The 24,017-nt window shown below is 38.0% G+C and overlaps 1 protein-coding gene across 1 annotated transcript in view; it reads left to right on the top strand.

Moving 5' to 3' along the window:
- MUC4 (mucin 4, cell surface associated) overlaps positions 1-24,017 on the top strand; it is a 110,525-nt gene that overhangs the window by 30,023 nt on the left and 56,485 nt on the right. The gene's annotated exons all lie outside the window — the stretch shown is intronic.

Genomic DNA, 24,017 nt, shown 5'->3' with positions numbered 1-24,017 from the left:
ATTTTGAATTTGGATATGATTTTTGGATTTTGTAATTTGGATATCTGGAGATCTGGAGATGGAAACGTTTACTCTTGATTTAACCTTGATTGTTGATCTAATCAGAGATTCTTTATGATGTTATGTGTTAGCAGATATTTGTTTTTATGTTAGCAGAGATTTGTTTTTATCTGGAGCTATTTTCTTAATACATAGATTAACCATATATTTTTATGCAGTGCATTTATTCTCGCATTTCTTCTTCACTCTCATTCTCCTTTTTCCCGTTTATAGGGACAATTTCAGTTGTTGCTAGGCCATTTGGCACTACTTCTGATTCTGATATTTCTTTTGTATTTTCTTCAGGATGTTTCTCTAGATCTTCTATATTGCTATCAATATTATGGGTATAATGTTTCACATGAGATGCCTGAAATTATTAGTTAATATCTTTATGGTATACCTTCCCTCTCTTCCTCCCTCTGTAGAGATTGTTTCTTAAGTGGAGGATGAGAGATATGGGTAATCTGTTTCAGTTCTCATCTGTAAGTTGGTTTTAGGTGCCTTTGATATCAGATTCATGGTTTCATCCTGTGTGGGTAAGGTGCTCCAATAGCATCGTAAATGTTTCCTGTCTTCATTTACTGGGGTCTTTGGACTTGTCTTAATTATGTAATCAGGGTTTGTCATTAAGAGCTTAGGGGTTGTCCTGATTTGATTAAAATTTTGTTTTTCTTTTGTGGTTCATATGTCAGATCTTATGCCTATTACCAGTCTGGGATCTTATAAGGTTTCATGTTGTTTGTTACCCTAAGGAACTCAAACCAGTCCTGGTCCCAAATCTTCTCAATTAGGAGGTATTTGTTATGTTATGATGTTCAAGTTTAGAGAAAACAAATGTGTTATTGTCTATCTCTTCTCCAGTTTGTTCTTTATCATATTTCTTCAGTGTTACTATCCCCTAAGTCAAATTTCTTACAAAATTCTTTATAACTATTGACTCCAGCAGTATATAGTATTTCTTCTACTGATAAAGTTTCCTATGTTTGCAATCGCATCATCAGAATCAGAGTCAGAAAAGCTTGTTTGTTCAGAATTCAATTGTTCACTATACCAAATTGTGTCCCACTCATCCCAATCTTTGTGAACTTTATCATAGAGCTTGATGTACTCATAGGATTCTTGTTCTTCATCACTGTTTTGGTCAACTATTACTGTACCATTTGGTATTGTATCATCTGGGTCTGAGTCTGACTCTTGGTCACTAATGTCTATAATCTTCTGGTCTTTCATTGGATTTTGTTCAATGACATGTAATCCTATGTCAGGTGTTGTTAACTCAGGTTTTGCATCTTGGTCTGACCCTATTTCAGTGATTTCTATATTCCCCAATTGTTTTTCTAGTTGTTGCCCTGTAATAGGCTCTAGATCTGTGCTCTGTGGTGACAAATTTGATTCTTGAGGGTTTACAACATCTTGAAGATCTGCTATGATGTTACTGGAGTGCATAGGCTATCTACCATATCTTTTGTCTCCATTTTTTGTTCATATTCTCCCACTTTTGAATCTGTTGAGGTATGGTTTATTCCCTCTATGGTGTTATCTTCTGGGAATGACTTTAGAACAGACTTAGCAGCACCAGTATTAATGAGAGCCTTGTATTCTTTCTTTCCCACTTTAATCCATACATATGGTTCAGGTATAACAGTTGTTAATGAACCAGTTGTCATATTTTTGATGTGCACTGTCCCTACATCAGCTGTTGTCTGTAAGATTGGGCTATTTAAAATTTCTTGTTTTAAATCATTTCCTGACTGTTCTCCATTAACTGTGTTCTGTAAGCTGTTTCATTGAATGGGAATATGAATCAAGACCATGGACAGCTGCCTGCTGTTTCTCACACAGAGGGTCAGACACTTCCCCTGCATTTGGAATATTGACATCATGCTGGATGTTTGAACACTGAGCCACCTTGGCAGTTGCTATTTTTTGAATTCCATCCATATTTTCAAATATGTCTGTTGCATATTCTGGTAATGAGGTTAACATCCCAAGATTGTGAATTTGACTGGTCCTGTCAATCCCTTTCCCAGGTGTACAATCACTTAAATTTGAACTTTCTCTGTTACACATTAATGGATAAAATATTTCAGTTTCAGGGTTCAAACTAGTCAAGTAGTCCCTAAACAGTCTTTTTTCCTTTTTATTAGTCCAAGTGGGAATTTGTTTAGTTCTGTAAGAGTATTAACTTTATATTCAGTTTCTTCAGTTACTGATTTCTTTGTAACAGTTTTCTCTGCTTTTGCATTGTTGAAATGGTTTAGAGAATTGTGATTTTGTTTTCTTTTTACTGATGTAAACTTATGGTGTTGTTGTTGCAAGTTTTTATAACTTTTCCTTCTCTGACCAATCCCTAAACCAAATCTGCACTCAAAGAAATTCTCTAGGTATGCTTTAACTTGTTCTCTGGTTTTCTCTTGGCCAGTTACTATGCTCCCTGTATCTGAATCTTATATATATATATATATATATATCTCTGCTATTACATTTCTGATCTCTGTTTCCATCTCCATAACTTCTGCTTTTTACAAATATTTTGTTTTAACCCTTCAGGTAAAACTCTCACAGAACCTATCATTTCATTTGTAGGTACCACCTCTATAACACTATCACCTTTTTCATATTTTAATTTCAATCCCTTTTGTTTCTTCTTTTTATCAATATTCCACTCATTTCTCTCATACCCAGTCTTTTGCTTTAACAACTCTAAATCCTGACTTCATGCCGTATATTTCCCTTTTGCCAAAACATCTGAGTAATGTGGTTTTTCTCCTTTTAGTATAGCCTCCTGCATAAATTTCAAATCTGGTGTGTGTGATTCCTTAAGTTTACAATGTTCACAACAGCTCTTGGTATTCTTATAATAACTTTTGTTCTGGGTATTTGTCTTATGTTTCTGTTGTGTCCCTGCTCATATCTTGTTTCATATAACAATCTCTAACTATGTGCCCAATCTTATTGCACAGAAAACATTTCCTAGTTTCTCTCTGACCCCTTTGAGTTTGATAAGTAAGTCTAGAGTAAGTCCTGATGGTATTTAAGTTTTTTACCTCTTCAATTTATTTCTGTTTCAACTTGTCTTTGGTATCTTGCAGTTTCTGCTTTAGCTCATCTTTCTCTCTTTCCTTCTCTTTCTGATTTTCATGGAGGTATGTGGCTATGTCCCTAAGTTCAGAGATTGTAATGGAGTCATACTTAGGGAAGAAATTCCTAAAGAAATTCCTCAACTGCTGATTACATCCCTTTAGAAACTGCCTATGGATATGGGTCACTGATTCCTGTGAGTCCTGGCTGATTCCCATTATTGATTCAATGCTTTCAGTTAACCTGTCAATATAACTAGCAGCGTGTTCATTTTTATCTTGGACCATCCTGTCAAACTTGCTCCAAGCATTTGGCCTAGAGCAATATGATCTAATGGCTTGTAGGAGGTCTTCCCTGCATTTTTTTTGAGATATGTGAAATTAGCAGGTCTTGCAAAATCGAAATCCTCACCTTCATGTGCCCTAGGCCATTCAGTCAAGCTCTCATCCTTCCTGGTCTTTCCAACAAATTGTCTCTGTTCATGGGGGCTAAATACTTCTCCCATTATTAATTCAATATCTTCAAAATCAGGTTCATAAACTTTGATGGCCCTTGCAGCTCCTTTACACATTTGTAAGGCTCAGAGACAGATTTTGGAAACCATTTCTTCAGCAACTTCAAGTCTTGGGTGGTAAAAGACTTGTGCACTTTCGTGTGCAAAACGCCAGTTGTGCCACATTATGGAGAGGCATGATTTTGTGAGCCCCTGTGACCTCTGTTGTTGTTTAGTTTGCTACCTTCCTTAGTACTGCTAGAAACATTTTCTACAACCATTATATCATTGGTTTTGTCTTTGTCATTGCCTGATTTAATTTTATCCTCAATTTTATCCTTATTTGTTTTAGCAGTTCCCATCTTACTAACATTGTCCTTATCTTTGTGTGCCAAATAGTGTCATCTGTTCTTCTTCTGAGACATTTCTTTAACTTTCAATTTTTCATTACTTCTGGTCTTTTCCTCTTATACACTAGCTGTGATAGTGGGCAACTCAACTTCTCTAAACCTTCATTTCTTCATCTATATAAAATGGGGGTGATACGGTGGATAGAGTATTAGGCCTGATCCTCAGTTCAAATTTGGCTTCAGATACTTCCTAGCTGTGTGACCCTGGGCAAGTCATTTAACTACTATTGCCTGGCCCTTACTGTTCTTCTCCCTTAAAATCTTAGTATCAGTTCTAAGACAGAAGGTAAAGGTTTTTTAAAAGGCAACCAAGAAACTGAAGGTCTTTGATTTCATTACTGTGAGTATCAGTTTGAAGGACTTAGGGATGAATATCTTAGAAAAGGGACAACTAATTGGTATAGTGGGTAGAATGAGGAACCTAAGTTAAGAAGTTCTGAGTTCTAATCCAGCCGTAGACACTAGCTGTGTGGGCAAGTCCCTTAACCCTGCTTGCCTCAGTTTCCTCATTTGTAAAATGAACTGGAAAAGGAAATGGCAAACTACTTCAATATTTCTGCCAAGAAAACCCTAAATGGGGTCACAAAGAGTTAGATATGATTGAAAAAGGACTGACCAACAATAGGGTTGTTGTGAGAATCAACTGAGGCAATATATGAAAAGTGCTTTGCAAACTTTAAAGCACTATATGACATTGGGACTGCTATTCTGCGTCCATGGAAAGGATCCATGAAAGGAAACAGATCAGGCAATGCTAATTCTTAATATTTTATTTGGAATGGGGTTGCAGGAATCGGAGGGAAAGGGAATGGGGAGAGACAGGAAAATCAGATAGTCATTATCATTCCATCTCTCCTTGTGACTTCACTTATCCTCCAAACTCTGTTTTCTCTTGCTTTAATGACACCTTCCATCACTCTACCCTCTCTGCTTTCCCAGTTCATTATCCCTTTTCTGTTCTTAATCTCCTCCATTTGAAATCTTCATCTGATAGTGAATTATTTGAACTGTCTTTCTTCCTTGAATCCCTTGCCTCCTTGTTGTATTCTTTGCTAGTCTCTAAACCCCAATCCTGGTTTTGTTCCCAGTATTTGCTTTTGCCAGCCATGTTGACTGGGTCTACTACAAATTTATGTTACTTAATCATGGTTGCTGCACGCTGATCCTTCTACTTTTCCCCAAGTAACCCTTGATTGTTTTATTTAAATCTTTCCTCAAACTACCTACAGCTCCCCTATTTTATCCTCTCAGCTAAAGTCCTACTTCATATTTAACTGAAAAAAAAATTGAGACCTTCTGGAAATTACTTCCCTCTCTCTGAAATTCTTCCTCTCAGAGACCCTCTTTATCTCTCCATTCTTTTCTACTCTGCTTTAATCTCAGAGGGAAAGGGAGCTCCTCTTCTTGCCAACACTGATCCCTCTGGTCTACCTGGATCTCAGTGCATCTTTTTCTTCATCTCCTCAGAGAGCTTGCCCCTTTATCATATAAATATAAACAACTATCTCTGTCCTAAAGGAGCTTACATTTTATATGGAGCATTTTCCATCATTGATTTTGGAAAACAAACCTCCTCTAACTCAACACTAATGTAATCACAAGAAACATAGAAGGTTGTAGCCATCCATATCCCAATTTAGTAAAAGTCCCAAACCCTCTACGGACAGCAACTTGTTACAGAGTTTCTTGGTGTTATCCAAACAGACAGAAAGATCACTTCCCCACTCTGCCTCAATCACTGAAGCAGCCAGGTGTAGGGACAAGACAACAGATCCTCAGATCCTTCTCTATCCACTGTAATTCCAAGCCACAATGATAACAGTGTTTATTGTCAAAGAGGACCAGTATGTAAGCTGTCAACAATCAGCAAGTATTTCTTGAATCTTTACCACGTGCCAGATACTTCAGATACAAGAGCAAAGAATGAAAATATCCCTACTTATAGCAACTTAAATTCTAATTAAGGAGACAACAAGCACATATAAAAATATATGACAGGGAGCACTTAGGTGACTCAATTGACTGAAAGCCAGGCCAAGAGACAGGAGTTCTAGATTCAAATCCAGTCTCATACAGTTCATAGTTGTGTGACCCTGGTCAAGTAACAACCCCAATTTTACCTCCCTTCTTTTTTTAATATTTAATTTTATTTAATTAATAAATTTACAATATTTTTCTATGGTCACAAGATTCATGTTCTTTCCCTCCCCTCCCCTTAACTCCCTCCTATAGCCAATGTGCAATTCCACTGGATTTTACATGTTTCATTGAACAAGACCCATTTCCATATTATTGATAATGATTGCACTAGGGTTATCCTTTAGAGTGTCTACATATCCAATCATATCCCCATCAACCCATGTGATCAAGCAGTTGTTTTTCTTCTGTGTTTCTGCTCCCACAGTTCTTTCTCTGGATGTGGATAGTGTTCTTTCTCATAAGTCCCTCAGAATTGTTCTAGATCATTGCATTGCTGCTGGTAGCAAAGTCAATTACATTTGATTTTTACCTCCCTTCTGCTTTAGAACTAGTACTTAGTGTTGATTCTAAGACAGAAGAACATACGGGTTTTTTTTTTTTTAAATAAGGTGGATATCAGAGCTATGGCTAGAGGGAACAACAAAGCTAAGAGAGACAACTGAGTCACCAATATAACAAAGAAGAGACCCAATCAAAGAACAATGGTGTCATATTCAAAGAAATATGAGGAGAAAAAGCAAAGCCTACTGCTAGTAGACTGGTTATTATGAGGTTATGTGGCAGATTCAGTTACCTTTTAAGAATAACTAAGGCCCAGGTAGTTTTCTAGGGATCAGAGAACTCTTAGTGTCAGTACCAGGTATTGGTTCCAAGGCAGAAGAGTGGGTAAGGGCTAGACATTGGGGTAAAATGATTTTCCCAGGGTCACACAGCTAGAGGGTGCCTGAGGGCAAATTTGAACCCAGGACCTCCAATATCCAGGTGTGACTATTCACTAAGCCACCTAGCTACCCCAAGGACCAAGGAGGTTTTAAGAAAAGGAACTTAGAGACCATCTAGTACAACTTCCTCACCTTTAGAGAGGAAAGACTCTCTAAGAGCTGAGGCTCAAAGAAATAAAATGACTTGGCAAGACAAAGTCAAAGTCATACAGTTGCCAACACTGAGATTTGATCTCAGGTCTTCCTCTTCCAAATCCACTGCCATTTCCATAATGCTTCAAAGTTGAATAAGGATGTGAGTGTGTGTACAGTTAGGATTACCAGGAGCCTTGAGAAGGAATCATGGTACAAGTGGAAAGAGCATTGTCTCTGGAGTCAAGGACCCTAGGGTCATATAATACTATCTGCCACTTACTTTCTATGTGACCTTGGTCAGCTTCCTTATTTGCAACATGAGAAGGTTGAACTCTGAGGCTGCTTCTGACTCTAGCTGTATAATCTTAAAAGGAGGGAGAGAATGTAAATGACTTATTCACTGTCATAACCTTAGTAAATGACAAAGGTAGAATTTGAGCCAGGGTCTTCTGATCTCCAAATACCACACCTCCATTATCCATTGCTGACTTCATTTCTATCTCTCTCCTCCCTTTCCCTATTCATATTCTCCAGGTTTGGGTAGCACCATCTTTGAAGACTAGATTTTCAATAGGTATGGGGGCCTTCTTTTTTGAAATAGCAGTGCACAGCCAAAATAACCAGTCAGATAAGGGCATTTCTGTCTGTCATTCTCCCAGCAAGCCAGATCTTGGCAATAGGACACCGGGAGCCCTGGGTTAAGTTTGCATCTCCATCAGATCTTTCTCTGGAGGCAGATAGCATTTTTCATCATGACTCCATGAGAATTTTCTTGGATCACTCTATTGCTATGATTAGCTAAGTTATTCATAAATGTTCATTATATAATATTGCTGTCATTGTGTACAATGCTCTTCTGGTTCCACTTACTTCACTTTGCATCATTTCATCCTCCTTGTCATTCTAACAGCGCAATGGTATTCCATTACAATCATATACCACAACTTGTTCAACCATTCCCCAATTGATGGACATTCTACCAGTTTCCAATTTTTTTGCCACTACACAAAGAACTGCTCTAAATATTTTTCTACAAACAGATTTTTAAAATCTCTTCAGGATATAAAACCTAGTAGAGGTATTGCTAGATCTGAAGACATGCATAATATTAAAGCTCCTTGGGCATACTTCCAAGCTCTTCAGAATGGTTGGATCTGGTTCACAGTTCCACCAACAATGAATTAATTTTGCCACATCACCTCCCAGCATTTATTATTTTCCTTTTCTGTCAAATTAGCCAATCCAATAGGTGTGAGGTAGTCCTGAGGTCATGTCTGGAGAACCACAAACATAATACAAAGCTTTACTTTGAAACCCTGCTTTCCTGAAGATGACATATAAAATGAGATCTCTTGGGCCAAGGGCTAAAGCTCCAAAGCCTAGGAAGAGTACATGGTGAAAATAAAATGAGATGGAACATCAAAGAGGGACAAAAAGAGAAATAACCAAGCAGAAACCCGCAGAAAGGGCTACTGTACCCAAGGGAGTTTTCATGCTCAATGCCCTTTTCTTTTTTATTTTATAAACCGGTAACTTCTGTTTTAAGAAGCAATATTATGTATTGATTCTAAGAAAAAGAGTGGTAAAAAAATTTTTATAACAAATTTCTCTCATCAAGGTCTAATTTCTCAAATTCATAGAGAACTAAGTCAAATTTATAAGAATACAAGTAATTTCCCAAATGACAAGTGGTCAAAGGATATGAACAAGCAGTTTTCAGATGAAGAAATCAAAGCTATCAATAATTATGTAAAAATGTTCTAAATTACTCTTGAATAGTGAGATGTAAATTAAAACAACTCTGTGGTACCACTTAATACCTATCAGATTGACCAATATGAAAATAAAGTGATAGATGTTGGAGGGGATGTGGAAAAATGGGGACACTAATGCATTTCTGGTGGAGTTGTGAACTGATCCAACCATTCTGGGAAACAATTTGGAACTATGCATAAAGGGCTATAAAATTGTGCAACCCCTTTGGTCCAGTAGTATCACTACCAGGTCTATATTCCAAAGAGATTTCTAAAAAGGGGGGAAAGGATCTACTGGTATGAAAATATTTATAATTGTTCTTTTTGTGGTGAAAAAGAATTGGAAATTGAGGGGATAACCAAGAATTGGGGAATGATTGAACAAACTGTATTATAAGTTGGTGATGGGATACCATTGTGCTCTAAGAAATAATTAGCAGGATGATTTCATAAAGAGCTGGAAAGAGCTACATGAACTAATTCAGAGTGAAATAAGCAGAACCAGGAAACATCATACACAAATAATAGCAATGTTGTGAGATGATAAACTGGGACTTACCTACTCTCAGCAATGAAATAATCCAATTCTGAAGGAGTCATGACAAAGAATGCTATCCACCTCCAGAGAAAAAAACTGTTGGAGACAGAATGCAGATCAAAGCACACTATCTTTCACACAGTTTTATTTGGGGGTTTTGGTTTTATGAGTATTCTCATACAACAAAGACTAATATGGAAGTATGTTTTGCATCATAACACATGTATAACCCAGATCAAATTATTTATCATCTCTGAGAGGGGGGAGGGAAGAGAGGGAAGGCAGCAATTTGGATCTAAAAATTTTGGAAAATATGTTAAAAATTGTTGTTATGTGTAATTGGGAAAATAAAATATCTTTGAATGAAAAAAAGGCGTTACAGTTGGGGGTGGGGAGGAGAAAGAAGACCAGTAAGGGGTAGGTATTGGGGATTAAGTGACTTGCCTCAGTCACACACCTAGAAGTGTTTGAGGCCAGATTTGAACACAGGACCTCCTATTTCCAGGCTTGACTCTCAGTTCTGAGTAACTTAGCCACCCTCTCTCAATGCACTTTCACTGGAGATAGTAACCAATAAGTAGAAAACCCCCTGTGAGGTCAGAAAGTGTTTTCTGCTATGGAATGTGATATGGAAATCACTTTAAAAGACTGATATATATTAATTTAAGGTCGCCAAGGAATTCAGCTATGTAATTCCTAAAACTTAAGTCAGCAGTCAACCTTTTATGGAGTTTTAATTACAAACAGTAGGAAGAAAGGTATGAGAGAGAGAGAGAGAGAGAGAGAGAGAGAGAGAGAGAGAGAGAGAGAGAGAGAGAGAGAGAGAGAGAGAGAGAGAGAGAAAGGGGAGAGAAGGGAATAGGGCTTAAATACCCACTCTGCTTAGGCTGGGCCAAAGGCCCACGGCCTTGGATAGCCGAGGCAAAGAAAAGAGATCAGTCCCTATCACTCACATGACCAAAATGGAGAAACAGTCTGAGGGCCTCCACTCCAAGCACCAGGCTCCAACCACCTCCTCTCCTTCACGCAGGAAGTCCTCAGAACTCCTCAGCTGTCCTCTACCTCACTTCCCGTGTCTCACCTGTGTCAATGGTGGCTCTAGCTCACCCAGGACCACCCAGAGAGCTGTCCCCTTTGCACATGTCTGTTGAAGGCCACATTCTCAAATAATTAAATCTTGAGCTTTGCTGCAGCCATTCCTAAATCCTGTTACCCTGAGTAGGGTGGAGGTTGTAGTTTCCAAGACCTGATTCTGTCATTCCAAGTATCTCTATTGTTATTGATCAGGAAATAGCCAAATTCCATCCTCTAAAGAATGGTTTGAACAGGGTTGAGTAGTTTTGAAATTCACAGGAAGAGGATGGTGTCTTGTATCAGTACAGTTGATCAAGTGTTCTGTGGTCAGATATGCCATGTTGGCATATGTTTTCACCAGCCTCATTCCTGTGGTACTGACATCTCCAGCAATGACACCAAATCTTCTGGGGTAGCCTCTGAAATATTAGGCACCAAAACAAAGGGACTATTATTTATACTCCTATTCACAACAGCTGACCCAAGCTACAATCTGATGGTGTGGTCTTTCACTAACACCATTATGTCACCCATAGGATCCTCATATGATCTCAGAGTTAGAAGGGAATTCAGCTTAGTCCAACACTCAGGGCAGTTAGGTGGCATAATAATAGACCTGGAATCAAAAAGTCCCAAGTTCAGATTCTGCCTCAGATACTTACTAACTATGTAATTCTCAGCAAGTCATTTAGCCCTTTTAACATCTGTTTGCTAATCTGTAATAGTAATCTATTATGATATAATAACAACTCATAGGGTTATTGTGAAGATCAAATGAGTTAGAATACATAAAGCACTTTGAAACTCTAAAGCACCATATAAATGATTGCTATTGTTATTATTAAAAAGGAAGACTCAAAAATATACCTAAAAAGAGTTCATCAGGAATCTTCCCCCCCCCCCTTTTTAATTAAAACCCTTGCCTTCCATCTTGGAATCAATATTATGCATTGGTTCCACACGTTTTTCTTCATATCGAACCAAAATCTGCCTCTATTGTTCTTATCCATTGCTCTTAGTTCTGTCTCTTAGGCCCAAGCAAAATATGACTAATCTTTTTTCCACAAGCTATCCCTTCAAATATCTAAAGGCATCTATCATGTTTCCCAATAAGTCTTCTCTTCTCCAAGTGAAATACCTTCAATTCCTTCATATGACATAGTATCTAACCACTTCACTATCTTGGTCTTCTTCCTGTGGATATGCTGTGGCTTTTTAACCAACATCATCAATGCCATCTTCTTCCTCTTACCTTCCATCTTAAAATCAATGCTATATTCTTCACCCCCTCCTTGTTTTTCCCCTCCTCCTCTTGCCCATCTTAGAATCAAAAATGTGTATTGGTTCCAAAGCAGAAGAGCAGTGAGAACTAGGCAATGGAGGTTCAGTGACTTGTCCAGAATCACAACTAGGAAGTATCTGCAATCAAATTTGAACCCAGGACTTCTTGTTTCTAGACCTGGCTTTCAATCTACTGAGCCACCTAGCTGTCCTATTAATGTTCTTCTTAAAAGGGGCAGTAAGACTTCATTCTAACACTATTCCTGTTTTTCTATGCCTTATCACAAGGCTGAATCCTGTTAAGAGTCATACCTGTGTCAACAAATTTCATTAAGAAAAAACCTCTGAATAAGTTATCACCCTTTTAGGTTTAAGTAGTTTACAAGTTGCCCCACCTATATAGACACTTAGCATCCCATTGTATCAATTCTAAAACAGTCATGACTCAAAGAACTTCCTGTCCTTTCCATAAGCATGGATCAAAGCACTTTTCATTGTTCTCAAGGAGCTCTCTGTCCTAAAGCAGTCCTAAGTAGGGTGGAGATGGGATATTCCCAAGGCAAGGAGCCCCCACATTCAAGTGGAATTCTCACTATCTGCTAGGGAATTTTTTAAGTAGAAGATTCCCCAATGGGGGAAATTTCCAACATTCATAAGTCTGAGAAATTTTGAGGTTTACATACCTCAAGTCTCTTGAAAGCCACACCTCTAATAATAACATTTATTCAGCATAGTACAGGAGAAGAGAAAGTGACAATCAATCATCATCTTCTTCCTCTTTAGCATTACTATAGCAAGAAGAATGATTAGTCAAGTGACAAATATCTCCTAGAGACTGAACCAAACTTTTATTATTTAGTCCTAACCTGTGTCATCACTGTTGTACAAAACACTTGGTTTAAAACAAAATCTCTCTACCGATGTGCCTGCTTTGCAACTTATGGCCACTATAAATTTTTTCAGTGATTTATTAATGAACCTGCAGCTCAAACGTTATAAAATACATTTTGTATTAAACAGTCTGAAAACCCTAAGAATTTTATTTCTTACAATTTAAAAATCTTAAACTTGACAAACACGAATAATCCTTTCTTTTTTGTGGGGGAGGGGAAGAATTATTAACATTACCCTAATTGTTTCCCCTCAAAATTCTCCCCATCAGAAAAAAAAATGAAAGTTCTCCCTTTCAACAAATAAATATAGTTCGATGGTTCCCCCCCCCCCCATTTGAATAAGTTTATTTAGTCAATTTAGAACATTATTCCTTGGTTACAATAATCACATTATTTCCCTCCCTCCCTTCCACCCACTCTTCCCGCAGTGCAATTTCATTCAGTATTACTTGTGTCCTTGATCAGAACCTACTTCCATGCTGTTGTTTACATTAGGATATTCATTCAGAGTCTACATCCCCAACCATATCCCTTTCTGTCAAATAGTTTGTAGAATATTGGGATTAGCTGTTCTTTGAATGTTTGATAGAATTCATTTGTGAATCCATGTGGACCTGGGGATTTTTTCTTAGGGAGTTCTTTGATGGCTTGTTCAATTTCTTTTTCTGATATGGGGTTGTTTAGGTAATTTATTTCTTCCTCTGTTAGTCTACGCAATTTATATTTTTGTAAGTATTCATCCATATCACCTAGATTGCCATACTTGTTGCCATATAATTGGGCATAATAGTTTTTTAATGATTGCCTTAATTTCCTCTTCATTAGAGGTGAGGTCTCCCTTTTCATCTTGGATACTGTCAATTTGGTTTTCTTCTTTCCTTTTTTAAATTAGACTGACTAGCACTTTGTGTATTTTATTTGTTTTTTCAAAGTATCAGCTTATAGTCTTATTTGTTAAATCAATAGTTCTTTGACTTTCAATTTTATTAATTTCTCCTTTGATTTTTAGGATCTCCAATTTAGTCTTCATCTGAAGATTTTTAATTTGTTCTCTTTCTAGTTTTTTAATTTGCATACCCAATTCATTGACCTCTGCCTTTCTTAATTTGTTAATATATGAACTCAAGGATATAAATTTCCCCCTGAGAACTGCTTTGGATGCATCCTATAGATTTTGAAAGGATGTCTCATCATTGTCATTTTCTTCAATGAAGTTATTAATTGATTCTATGATTTGTTCTTGAACTGGTTTTGGAGAATCATATTGTTTAATTTCTAATTAATTTTTGGTTTACTTCTCCATGTACCCTTACTAATTATTATTTTCATTGCATTGTGATCTGAGAAGGTGACATTTATTATTTATGCTCTTTTGCACTTGTTTGCAATGTTTTATGCGCTAATACATGGTCAATTTTTGTGAATGCACCTTGTGCTGCATGAAAAGAAGGTATATTCCTTTTTGTCCCTATTTATTTTTCTCCACATATCTACTAACTCTAATTTTTCTAAGATTTCATTCACTTCTCTTACCTCTTTCTTATTTATTTTTTGGTTTGATTTATCTAGTTGGGATAGAGGAAGGTTCAGGTCTCCTACTAGTATAGTTTTTCTATCTATTTCATCCTTGAGCTCCTCTAGTTTCTCCTTTAGAAATTTGGATGCTATGCCATTTGGTGCATACATGTTGAGAACAGATATTTCCTCATTATCTATACTGCCTTTTATCAGGATGTAATTACCTTCCCTATCTCTTTTAACTAGATTTATTTTTACTTTGGCTTTGTCAGATATCATAATTGTGACTCCTGCCTTCTTTTTATCAGTTGATGCCCAATAGATTTGGCTCCACCCTCTTACTTTCACCCTCTGTGTATCTACCTTCCTCATGTGTGTTTCTTGTAAACAGCATATTGTAGGGTTTTAAAATCTAATCCACTCTGCTATTTGCTTGCGTTTTATTGGTGAGTTCATTCCATTCACATTCAGAGTTATGATTACTAGCTGTGTATTACCTAGCATTTTGATTTCTACTCCTGGTCCTGCCTTTTCTTCTTTCACTATTTCCTTCTACATCAATGTTTGTTTTTAATCAGACCCCCTAGTTCCCACCCTTATTTTGCTTCCCTTTCTACCCCCCTTCCTTCTTATCCCCCCTTATTTTCTCTGTAGTCTTTCTAAAATTTCCCCACCACTCTCTCCCTCCCTTGTACTGCTTCCCTCCCCACCAATCCATTTGTTACCCTTCTACTCCCCTATAAGGCACAAATCTAGTCTCTACCCCAATGGAGTGGATTGTTGTTCCCTCTTTGGGTCAATTTCAAAGCATGTAAGAGTTGAGTATTTCCTATCTCCAACCTCTTTACCCTTCCAGTGTATTGATGTTCTCCCCCCTCCCACCATGAGCTTCTTTGTGACATATAAATTTACCCCCATTTTTTCTTTTCCCATTTATTTTAGTATTAACCTCTTTTTTTAGCTCTAGTTGTATATATATATATATATATATATATATATATATATATATATATATACACACGTATATGTATTTATGCATGCATGTATCTATATACCTATTTATGTCTTGTCCTTTCATCCTATACAGTTTGTCACTGTTCCCTCTAAGTATAATTCTTCTACCTGTCCAGGTGATAGCAACAGTTTTTAAGAGTTACCAATGACCTCTTTTCTTATAGGGATACATATTATTTTAACTTATTGAGTCTCTTAAAAATTTTTGTTGTTGTTGTTGTTTTTCCCCTCTTTTTTAATTAGCTTTTTATGAGTTCTGTGCTTGGACATCAAATTTTCTGTTCAGGTCTGATCTTTTTCTTTACAAATTCTTGGAATTCTTCTATTTTGTTGAATGACCATACTTTCCCCTGTAAGAATATAGTCAGTTTTGCTGGGTAGTTGATTCTTGGGTGTAGACCTAGTTGCCTTGCTTTCTGGAATATCATATTCCATGCCTTTTGGTCCTTCAGTGTGAATGCAGCCAGATCTTGCATTATCCTCACTGTGGTTCCATGGTATCTGAATGACTTCTTCTTGGCAGCTTGTAATATCTTTTCTTTGGTCTGATAGTTCTTGAATTTGGCTACAACATTCCTGGGTGTTGTGTTGTCAGTTGGGGATTTAGTGCAGGAGGTGATCTGTGGATTCTTTCAATCTCCACTTTTCCCTCTTGTTCTATGATACCAGGGCAGTTTTATTGAATAATTTCCTATAGTATTATGTCCAGGCTTTTTCTTTTGTCATAGTCTTCTGGTAGACCAATGATTCTTAAATTGTCTCTCCTCAAACTATTTTCTAATTCTTCTATTTTGTGAATGAGATGCTTCATATTTTCCTCAATTTTTTAATTCTTTTGGGTTTGTTTTATAGTGTCCTGTTGCCTTGTGAGGTCACTTAATTCCAGTTGTTGTATTTTGGTTCTTAAAGACTGGATTTTATCCCTGGATTTTTGGTCATCCTTTTCCTTGTGGTTTGATTTTCTTTGAAGGTCATCTTTCATCCTCTTTACCTTTTCTTTCATCTTTCATCTCCTTTGTCTCATCCTTTGAGTCACTCCTTCTTTGAGTCTGTATCCAATTTGTTGGGAATTCTGATTTATCATTTGCTGTTCCCTCCCCCCTCTGTTCCGTTCGCTGTATAGAAGCTGTCTATTATAATTTCTTTCTTCTTTTTCTGTTGTTTGCTCATATTCACCCCTTCTTTGCTCCCCGTATTTGTCTGTGCTCTTGTTCCTCTTATTTTTTTGGTTTTGGGGATTTCTGTCAGTCTTCCCTCTTGGAGCTTTGACAGAAGCTCTCTCAGTGCAGTCTCTGGGGGATGTTTGTTGGGAGTTTGAGCTTCCCTGTCTTCTGGAGGCTTTTGATTGGATTAAAGCCCTGCAGTCCATTAGGAAGGGTGTGGAGCCTGGGCTTTCCTGAGTTCTGAAGACTTTTGATGGGATTAAGTTCAGCTTGGTTGCGCTGGGTGTGGTCTGAGTCCAAAACCTCCTGGAAGGCTAGAGCAAATATGGAGTATCTCCACAGCTCTGGCCAGGCTGCCAGGTCTATGCTCCCTCTCTAGCTCCTTCCCCACCCTCTGTGTTCGAAGCTCTGAACTTGGCACAGCCCTGCCTGCAAGGTACATCCTCCAGGCCAGCACCTTTGCCTGCCCAGAAATTCCCACTACCACTGGAGTCTCAGCACTCTAGGTGGGCAGGGGGACAGGTCCTGGGACCTTCCTTCTGCCTTCCCCTTAAACCCGAGTGTTCTCAGATTCTGACTTTTCGGGGGGTGTACCTTTTGAATTGAGTCCAGCAGGAGGGTTCCTTGGCTCTGTCTTGTTGTTAGGTTTGATTTTCAGTCCCCTAGGAGCATTCAGTTTGTGATCGGTAAGGAAGGGTATTCAGAGGTCTGAACTTCTGCTCCTTCTAGGCCGCTATCTTGACCAACAAATAAATATAGTTAAACAAAACAAATTCACACATTAACAGTATCTAAAAATGCAAGTTGTCTTCTGCTGCACTCTAGTATATTACCTCTTTATTAAGAGTTAGGAAGAAGGTTTCATCAGTCATACTTCTAGAACACTGATCAAAGCTCTAAAGGTGTTCTAAGATGTAGTTATATAAACCATTCTCCTAGTTCTGCTCACTTACTTCTGTATCAATTCATATAAATCTTCTCAGATTTCTCTGAATTAATTTCTTATATGATTTCTTTTAATAAAAAAAATATGATCTTGTGTCTTAGAATCGATATCAACAGGGGGGCAGCTGGGTAGTTCAGTAGATTGAGAGTCAGGCCTAGAGATGTGAGGACCTGGGTTCAAATCTGGCATCAGACACTTTCCAGCTGTGTGACCCAGGGCAAGTCACTTAATTCCCATTGCCTATTAAAAAAAAAAGAGAATCTATGTCAACAAAATTTATTCTAATGCATTAGTGTGGTAAGGGATAGGAAATTGTGTTTAAGTGACTTTTCCAGGGTCACAAAGCTAGGAAGTGTCTGAGGCTGGATTTGCACCCAGGCCTTCCCAATTTCAGGCCTGGTGCTCTATCCATTCTATATTATTTCTTAAATCCTGGGGCTCAAAATGCCTAAGATTCTCCTCATTGGTGGAAAATGATTACTCAATATTATATTACTCTGGGAGAGGAAGAGTTGGCAAAGATTCAGATAAGAAGATATTCTACTAGGGGCAGCTAGATGGTTTGAATTGAGAGTCAGACCAAGATGGGAGGTCCTAGGTTCAAATATGCCCCCAGACACTTCTTAGCTGTGTGCTCCTGGGCAAGTCACTTAAACCCATACTGCCCAATCCCTACCACTCTTCTGTCTTGGAATCAATATATAATAGGATTAGGGTTAGGGTTGATTCTAAGACAGAAAGTAAGAATTTTTTAAAAAGGAAGAAATTCTACTGATTTCTGGCTTCCAACTTTGAGAGAAGACATACCCAGTTCTAGGCTCTTGGAGAGAAAGAAAGACTCCAAGAAGAAGCCAGAAGGACAAGAATCTCTCCTCTCCCAAGCTCTTACCAACTTTGCCCCTCTCAGAGGCAGGCATCAAGTAAACATTCTCCAACAATGAGGAGTCTCATATAAATGAACTTGAGTTCCAGATTACAAGTGCAATGAAAGTCCACTAAAATGAATTAAATGGAGCAACTAGATAGCACAGTGAATGATAGAGCATGAGGCCTGGAGTCAGGAGGACCTGGGTTCAAATGTGACCTCTGACATTTCCTAGCTCTGTGACCCTGGGCAAGACACTTAACTGTTTGCCTACCCCTTGCTCTTCTGTCTTAGAGTTGTTCCAAGACAGAAATTAAGAGCTTTAAATTCTCATTCATTTGTTTTAGAATGTTTTTCCATGGTTACATGATTCATGTTCTTTCTCTCCCCTCCTCCCACCCCCCTGTAGCTAACATGCAATTCCATTGGGTTTTACATGTGTCATTGATCAAGACCTATTTCCATATTATTAACATTTGCACTAGAGTGATTGTTTAGAGTTTACATCCCCAATCATATCCCCATTGAACCATGTGATCAAACAGTTGTTTTTCTTCTGTATTTCTATTCCCACAGTTCTTTCTCTGAATATAAATAGCATTCTTTCTCATGAGTAAGGGTTTTTGAATGTTTAAAAATTATAAAGATAAAATGCATGGAATTTTAGAGCTCAAAAAGGTCTTAGAGGTACAACAGAAAGAACTTGGAGTCAAAGGACCTTTATATGAATCCAATCCTGAATTAGAGAGTTGACTGAAGTCCTGAGTGGCTAAGTGACTTAGTTAGAGTCACACAGCCAATATGTGTCAGATGCAATAGTCTTTCTGGCTCAGGGTTCAGCTCTTCATCTGCTTATATACCACATTGTTTCTACTTAGGAAGTAGTAAATTAAAGTATTGACCCCAAACCAAGGGTGTTGGTCATTAATTACAAGAACTGTTACAGTAATTCAGGATAGCAGCAAGTGGGGTATAATATCTGGCACATAGTAGGTGCTTAATAAATGACTTGAGTTTGCCAACCAGTTTAAAAAGACAGATGAGGTCCATATACATATAATTAAACCCTAATCTCTCCAGAACCAAGTAAAGGGGACAGCCTCTTCCTTAAATTCATCTCTTGAAAATAACAGCAACCAAAAACCCTTACCTTCTGTCTTAGAATAGTACTAATTCTAAGAGAGGAAACTGGTAAGGGCTAGGTGGGGGTGGAGGGGTGTTAAGTGGCTTGCCCAAGGTCACATAACTAGAAAGTATTTGAGGCTAGATTTGAGCCCAGGTCCTCTCAACTCCAGGCCTGGAGCTTTATCTACTATGCTACCTAGCTGCATCCAAACTCATCTTTTGAAGTTGTTCTCTTGGTCAATATTTATTTGCACAAAAACTGGAGTACATTTGGGGAGGCAAGCCCTGAAATCTGCACACTTCTCTCAGGATAGCCTCCTTGCCTTCACCACCACAGATCAGGAACTAACAAGAGAAAAATTAGGGATTACCAAGAACATATCAGGTGAGATTGCCAAAGGTTCCAGGAATAATTTAAGTAAAATCAATTAAGAACAAAGGCTCAACCGCCAATCTCATTGTTAGTCGTCTTCCATGAAAAGACCAAGCAAGCAAGTGACAGTGTTTATTAAGTGAGTCAGCTTGGTGCAGTGGAAAGAAAGCTACCTTCAGAGTTCAGACAGCTAGGTTTGATTCCTAAGCTCTGCCCCATACTACCTGGGTGGCCTTGAGGAAATCAAGTATCTATTGTGAGCCTCCATTCCCCATCTGCCAAACCAGGGGGGTGGCCTAGCTGGCCTCTAAGGCCCCTTCCAGCCATACATCTCTGATCCTATGATCTTGCCATGTGCTAGACATTATGAGAGGAGTAAAAGTCAACATGAAAAGCAGTTCCTATCCTCTTGGACCTTGTATTCCTTTTTTTTATAGTAAAATTTTATTTAATTAATTAATTTAGAATGTTTTTCCATGGTTATATGATTCATGTTCTTTCCCTCCTCTCCTTCCCACCCTGCCTCCCATAGCCAACGAGCAATTCCACTGGGTTTTACATGTGTCATTGATCAAGACCTATTTCCATATTATTAATATTTTCATTAGGGTGATCATTTAGAGTCTACATCCCCAATCATATCCCCTTCGACCCATGTGATCAAGCAGTTGTTTTTCTTCTGTGTTTATCCTCCCACAGTTCTTTGGACTTTATATTCTACTGAAATATGCATTCACCCAAATAAGTAAGTGCAAAGCAGCAATCTGAGGAGGGACAATGTGTTCCCCACTAAGAGGGGATCAGATAAAAAAGGACAAGTTTCCTGAGATGAGTCTGGAAGGAAACAGGATTTTTTAAATTGAAGAATCTCACCCTTCCCCCAAAAACCTTCTCCCCACGCCTCCATTTTTCAGCTGCTTCTTACATATTGTCTCTCCCATTAGACTGTAAGCTTCTTGAGGACAAGGACTATTCTTTACCTTTCTATGTGTCCCTTAGCTTAACATAATACCTGATACATAGTGGGAATTTAATAAATGTTTACCGATTGCTTGAGTGAAGATAAAGAAGCAGTATTTTTCAAGCCTGGGTGGAGTCAAGAACACTGGAAAAAACACTTGGCTCTACCTGTATGATCTTTAAGCAAGTCTTCATTTGTAAAAATGATAATAACAAGGGGGCAGCAGGATGCCTCAGTGGATTGAGAGCCAGGCCTGGAAACAGGAGGTCCTAGGTTCAAATCTGACCTCAGATACTTCTAGCTGTGTGACCCTGGGCAAGTCACTTAGCCCCATTGAAATGGTAAGTCACTACCTTGAGCTAATAATGTTAAGAATAGAGTCTATAAGGGTAGCCAGGTGGCTCATGGATAAAGAGTCAGGTCTAGAGACCGGAAGTCCTGGGTTGAAATTTGCCCTTAAGACACTTCCTAACTATGTGACCCCAGGCAAGTCACTTAACCCCCATTGCCACACACACACACACACACACACACACTACATTGACTACACATTTGCAATGGCTAAATGACTATATCCTTTTGCCATGGCTCCACAGTCAACAATATGTGAGTCAGCACAAAGGAAGTAGCAACAGTTATAAAGAGTTTTACTGTTTACAAAACATGTTGGTACTCAACTGTCTTCTGATTCTCATTGTGCCACAGGAGGTAGAGCAAGGGAAGAAGGGAACAAATATTTTAGAGCCCAATGTCTACTAGGCATTGTGGTAGGCACTGCACAAATATTACAGTTGATAGGCAAATGAGATAAGATTAGCCCAACTTTACACATGAGGAAACTGAGGCTCAGGATGATTCAGTGACTTGCTCAAAGCTGCTAAATGGAAAAATTAGATGGAAACTCAAACCCAGGTTTTCTGACTCCCGGTCTGCTCCTCTTTTCTACTCTTCCGATCATAGTGTGTTACAGCACCTGTATCCCAGACAATATTGCACCTCAGAAGATGAAAAAGTAACTATACAATCAGACATGCATCAAAAACCAAAAAGGAGGAGTAATAGAAACAGTAGCCATCTCAAAGGTTTCTTAGGCTTAGAATAATAATAAAAGTAAAATATCGTAGCAATTTCTGGCTTATATTTCCTTATAATAATGATACAAAGTGGATAGGATTGATATCATGACCTCCATTTTATTCAAAAGGCAACAACAAAGTGGGCAGCTCAGTGGGTTGACAGCCAGGCTCAGAAACGAGAGGTCCTAGATTCAAATGTGACCTCAGACACTAACTAGTTGTATGACCCTGGGCAAGTCACTTAACTCCCACTGACTAGCTCTTACCACTATTCTGTCATAGAACCAATACACAGTATTGATTCTAAGATGGAAGGTAAGGGTTTATTTAGAAAGAAGAAAAGGCAACCAAGGCAAAGAGCATTCCAACTACTTGAGTATGGTCACACAGTAAAAGAGAGAACCAGTACTGGAACTGGCAAGTCTTTGGACTCTGACATTATTTGTTTTTTCCATCATATAGTAAGGTCTTCATTCTCTCATCACTAAGACCATTAGAGAAGACCAAAAAGCCATAATTCTGTGATATGTCTACACTCCTCTCACCCTTTAGTTTGTAAACTCCTTGGGGGCAGGTTCTCTTGCCAGATATCTGTGTGTGGGTAGGGGGCAGTATTTTGCACGCCTGGCACATAATTTTTCACTTTAACGTTTATTTGTTTTTGTAAAGAAAGTACTCTGATTTTTTTCTAATAGTTTTGGTCATCAAAAAAGTTAAAACCTGCATAGCAATCAGTTCAAAAATAATTATATAATGTTCCATAATTAAACTGTATACAACCTAGTCTTAGGACACAGAAGTCTATGAGGTGAGTTCACAAATATTATCTCATTTTATCATCAAAACCCTGGGAGGCAGGTGCTATTATTGTCCTTATTCTATAGGTGAGGAAACAGACATAAATAAGTTAAGTGACTTGCCCAGGGTCACATAGCTAATAAATGTCTGATGCTGGATTTGATCTCAGATCTTCCTTATTCTAGGTCCAAAGTTCTATCCACTTATTATTTGTTGAATTGAAATAGTTTCATTGAATAAGAGATGATTGTGAGTGACATCCCTATCTTGTGGTTAAGATGAAAGATCCTCTTATATGCCATTAAATAATTGGGAGTAATCAATTGCTTGTGATTGGGCTACTGCCTGCTAAGACGTGTGTCCCAAAAGACTTATTTTTTAAAAACTCTCACCTTCTTTCCTAGAATCAATACTATGAATTGGTTCCAAGGCAGAAGAGTAGTAAAAGTGAGGTAATGCAGTTTTAAGATGCTAAAGTTATAAATATATGTGATATATAATATAGTAATACTATCTAAATTAATTTACAGATTCAGAGCCATATCAATCAAACTATGAAAGGATTACTTTATAAAACTAGACAAGTTATAACAACATTCATCTGAAGGAACAAAATGTCAAGAATTTAAAGAAAAATAAATTTTAGGGGCAAGTAGGTAGCTCAGTGAATTGAGAGCCAGGCCCAGAGATGGGAGGCCCTGAGTTCAAATCCAATCTCAGACACTTTCTAGCTGTGTGATCCAGGCAAGTCACTAAACCTGAATAGCCTAGTCCTAACTGATCTTTTACCTTGGAACCAATATACAATATAGATCCTAAGACAGAAACTAAAGAGTTTTATTTCTTTGTTTTTTTTTTAATTAAAAAAAAGGTATTGCACAAATAAAATCAGTAGGATTGGAATTTTAAGGTAAGCCGTTAATTGGGAAAATATAGTTAGATCATTCAGAAAAATGTCTGCTATCTACAATATATAGGGAATTGATGTAAATATATAAGAAAAAGAACGATCCCTAAATGGATAAATGGTCAAAGGATATGAACAGGAAGTTCTCAGGGAAGAAATTCAAACTATCAATAATTATATGAAAAATGTCCAAATCATTAAAAATCTTAAAGTCTTTAACACCTCAGAGGTTCTAGTTCACACACTGGCCTAGAAAATAAGACACAAGGTGGCAGCTGGGTAGCTCAGTGGATTGAGAGCCAGGTCTAGAGATGGGAGGTTCTAGGTTCAAATCTGACCTCAGACACTTCCCAGCTGTGTGACCCTGGGCAAGTCACTTGACCCCCATTCCCTAGCCCTTACCACTCTTCTGCCTTGGAGCACAAGTATTGACTCTAAGATGGAAGGTAAGGGTTTAAAAAAAAAAGAAAATATGATACAAAAGAAAAGTTATGATTACTAGAGGGGCTGTTGGAGGGAATAGGCATACCAATGGACTATTGGTAGAACTGTGAATTGGTTCACCTCTTCTGGAAAGCCATTTGGAATTGTATCATAAAAAGTATTAAATCATGCATACCCTTTTACCTAGAGAAAGCATTACTAGCTA

The sequence above is a fragment of the Monodelphis domestica genome, chromosome 4, assembly GCF_027887165.1.
Source record: "Monodelphis domestica isolate mMonDom1 chromosome 4, mMonDom1.pri, whole genome shotgun sequence".
Taxonomy (NCBI): domain Eukaryota; kingdom Metazoa; phylum Chordata; class Mammalia; order Didelphimorphia; family Didelphidae; genus Monodelphis; species Monodelphis domestica.
The sequence above is the reverse complement of the archived record's forward strand: the minus strand, read 5'-3'. Positions and strand labels throughout refer to the sequence as shown.